Below are 4,511 nucleotides of genomic sequence, written 5' to 3' on the forward strand. Positions count from 1 at the left end.
CCAGAATAAAAGCCACGGATTTGTAAGTTGTCTATTCTTTCAGAGCTTACTACTGTGGTTCTTGAGGTCATAGTAGAGAGCTTGACTTTGACCTTGACTTTGGTTGCTTCCAACGCTTCTGCTACTTCCCTTATAACAAAGGTTGTGTCGCTTTGAGAATCCAACAGAGCGTAAACAAGGACTTCTTTTTTTTTTTTAAACTTAAATTTTTTATTAACATTTATTTAGACAGACAGCACTTACAAAAAATAAATAATAAAAAATGAAGAGACTAGTATCACAATAAAAACAAAAAGAAAAAACAGTGCACATAAATATTTACATGGGTATCACATGGTTAGTTGTCTGGTTCCCCTACTGTTGTTTTCTAGGTATTTGATACAAAGGCTGATTGTGTATCTCCCTTAAACAGGCATAAACAGGTAATTCCTACTCAAAGACAGTAAATGCTGACTAAGGTTTGTATGTGTGATCTGGGTCCAGAGACCCTCCTTGAGTTTCTTTCTTCCCTTCTCCTTCGTCCTTTCTTTTTTTTTCTCTTGTTTATTAACTTTCACTTTGCCTTTTGTTTCACCCATACACAAACCACATCATCCCTGAATATTTAATATCACACCGTTAAACAGACATAAATAATAAGGTATAAAAGCATTCAGCACTTGTAATATCCCAAAAACAAAATAGATAATATTAACTAAAGTACAGGTGTGTGACATGGGTTCATAGACCCTGCTTGAACATCTTTCCTCCTTTACCCTTCGCTCTCTTGTGTTGCATTTGGTTCTTCCTCTGTGATGTCGTTCTCGTTCCTTTTATAATCCTCCCACTTTCCCCATCTTTCCCCAAATTTCTCTTCCTGTAACCTCAGCATGTGTGTTATCCTTTCCATATCCTGTATTTCTTCCACTATTCCTACCCATTTTGCTATTGTCGGTGGGTCTTCCTTATACCAGAGTCTCGTTATTGCTTTTCTGGCCGCTATCAACATTATCTTTATTAAATATTTGTCCCCCCCTTGTATTCCCTCGTGTGTCAGGTCTCCTAAGTAAAGCACCAGTCCTGTTTGTGGTATCCCGTATCCTAATATTCTGATCATTGCTTCCCCTATCTCCTCCCAATACCCCTTCAGCTTCTGACATCCCCAGAATATGTGCGTGTGATTTGCCCCCTCCTTCCCACACATCCTCCAGCATGCTTTTTGTGTTGGTGCATATTTTCCCTTCAGCTCTGGGGTTATAAAGAATCTGATTATGTTTTTCCATCCAAATTCTTTCCATATTCTCGATCCTGTTGTTGAATGTTGTACCTCGCATATGTTCCCCCATTCCTTCCCTGTTATTTCTATCTCTAGCTCTCTCTCCCATTTCTCCCTTATGTAATCGGTCGTGTGTCCCTTGCTGGTCATTATAGCCCGGTATATTGCTGATATTACTCTTCCTTGCCCCCCTTCGTATGCCCATACTATCATCTTTATTATTCCATTCTGTTCCTCGTCTTTGGCCCCCCTTATTTCTTTGTTGTAGTAGTCTCTAACCTGTAGATATCTGAAGTGGTCCCTGTTTTCTAGTCCAAATTTCTCCTTTAATTTTTGTAGTGTCTGCATTTCTCCCTTCTCTATCATTTTGCATATTGCTGTTGCCCCCCCCCCTCTCCCACCTTCTGAATCCATGGTCTAACCTCCCTGGTTTGAATCTCTTGTCATGTGCTACCCATCTCAGGACCCCTGACTGCTTCTCCAATTTGTGTGTTTTTACTACTCTGTTCCATATGGTCAAGGTGTATTTGGTGATTGGATCTAATAGTCCCTCTTTTTCTTTAAATAGTTCCCTATCCCCCACCAGAGCTTGTACCTTGTATCCCTCCCCTTCTTTTTCAATGTCTTTCCATCTTGCCTCATATCTGTCGTTACACCAGCACGTCACTGCTCTCAGTTGTGCTGCATAGTAATAATCTTGTAGGCTGGGTACTGCCATCCCTCCCTCTTCCTTTGGTAGTTGTAGTGTTTTATATCTGACCCGTGGTCTTCTCCCCGCCCATATGAACCTCGATATCAGTCTGTCCCACTCCCTGAATTGATTCTGTGGTATTTGTATCGGTAGTGACTGGAATAGGTACAGTAACCTTGATAGTATGTTCATTTTAATGACCTCTATTCTTGAATTGAAGTCCAAGGGCATTACTGTCCATCTCTCTAGGTCTCTCTTGATGTTCTGATTTATCTGTGTATAATTCGCCTCAAACAGTTTCTCCACCCCTCTCGTGATGTTCACCCCTAAGTATTTAATCTTGTCCATGTCCCATCTTATCCCGTACTGTTCTCTAATTTCCGTCGTTGGAGAGTAGTTCCATGCTAAGGTCTGTGTCTTTGTCACGTTTAGTTTGTATCCTGAGTAGTGACCATATTCCTTCAGTAGATCCATCAGTGCCGGGAAGCTCTTTTCTGGTTGCCTCATGTATACTATCACGTCGTCTGCAAATAAGCCTAGTTTATATTCCGTTCCCTTTATCCTTACTCCCTTGATGTCCTCGGTCTGCCTGATCAGTTGTGCCAGTGGTTCTATGAAAACGGCGAAGAGCGTCGGTGAGAGACAACATCCCTGTCTGGTAGCCCTCTCTAATCTGATTCTATCCGTCAAGCTGCCATTCACCTTAACCCTCGCTGTCGGCTCTTGATATAGCGCCTTGATCATCTTCATCGCCCTCCCGTTCAGTCCGAACCTCATCAATGTTTTATATAAAAATGTCCAGCTCACACTGTCGAACGCTTTTTCTGCATCTAGGCTAATCAGTACCGCGCTACCCCCTTGTTTTTGTATCTCCTCTACTATGTGTAATGTCTTTCTCACGTTGTCCTGTGTCTGTCTCCCTTTAATAAATCCAGTTTGATCTTCATCTATAATGTCTGGCATAAACGTCTCAAATCTTTTTGATATTATCGATGTATACATCTTGTAATCTACGTTGAGTATGGACACAGGTCTGAAACTACTACATAATTCCCTATCCTTCCCTTCCTTCGGTATCGTGGTGATTATGGCTTCCTTCCACGAGGGGGGCATTTTCCCCTCTTCCATCGTGTGTCTGAACGCCGCCCCTAACATGGGTGCTAATTCAGTTCTAAATGTCTTGTAGAATTCCGATGGGAATCCGTCGCTCCCCGGAGACTTGTTGTTTTTAGCTCTACTAATTGCATCTTCCAGTTCTTGTTCCGTAATTATTTTATTTAACTCTTCATTCTGTTCTTTCCCTATCGATGGTAACTCTAGCTTCTCCAGATATGTTTCTATTTCCTCTTCTCCCGCTGCTTTTGGCTGTGTGTATAATTTCTCATAGTATTCTCTAAATGTCCTCTCTATTTCAGCTGGGTCCCTCAATATTTCATTAGTCTTTGTATCCCTTATTGTGTGTATCGTGTTCAACTTCTGTTGCGTTCTAATTCTCCTAGCCAACAGTCTGGTCGCTTTTGGTCCCCCTTCATAGTACGTTTGTTTCATGAACCTCGCTTTCTTTTCTATTTCCGTCAATAATTCCCTATTTATCCTGGCCTTTACTTCTTTGATTTCTCCGAGCGTTTCCTGTTCTTTTGATATCTGGTGTCTCCCCTCTAGCTTCTTTAGCTTCCCTATCAGATTGTGATATGTCTCCGTTCTGGCCTTCTTCAGCATTGCTGTTTTTTCCATCAATTTCCCCCTTATCACTACCTTCAGTGTGTCCCATAGAATGTTCGGGTCTACCGCCCCGTTGTCATTTTCTTCCTTATATCTGGCTATCTCCTCCTTGATCTGACTCACCACCCCTTTGTTATTTAATATTCCTACATTTAGTCTCCAAATCGTGTTCCTCCGTCTCCCTTCTAGATCTACTGTCAGATATATGGCACTGTGATCCGATATGTCCGCCACTCCTATACTGCTCTCCCGTGCCCTGTAACTGTCCCCCGTCGTCATCAAAAAGTAGTCTATTCTCGCATACGTCACGTGTGGGTGTGAGTAATGTGTGTATTCCCTGTCCATGGCGTGCATCTCCCTCCAAACGTCTGTAATTCCCATTTCCGTCATCTGAATATTCATATATCTACTGATGGGCGCCCGTCCTTTTCTAGTACTCGTGGTGTCTAGGTCGTGATTCAGTACTACGTTAAAATCTCCCGTACATATCAATATCCCTTCTAGTTCCATCACTATCATGTCAAAAATGGTCTCATATAAATCCCTCTCACTCTCTGGGGGTGCATAAACATTTACTAACGTAACCATTTGGCCCTCCATTTTCCCCTTCACCAAAACAAACCTTCCCTCCTTGTCTCTTACTTCCTTGATCAATTCAAATTTGACTGTGTTTTTGATTAACGTGATTACTCCTCTCCTCGGGTTTTGTTCAAAGGAACTATAGTATGCATTTTCATATCCAAATCTCTTCAGTTTCTCATGACCCTGTGCTACCAAATGTGTCTCCTGCAGAAAAATCACTTCCATCTCACTTTTTTTACATTTCAACATCACTTTGCCCCT

The sequence above is a fragment of the Notolepis coatsorum genome (genome assembly GCF_963971535.1).
Source record: "Notolepis coatsorum genome assembly, chromosome: 4".
Classification (NCBI taxonomy): Eukaryota; Metazoa; Chordata; class Actinopteri; order Aulopiformes; family Paralepididae; genus Notolepis; species Notolepis coatsorum.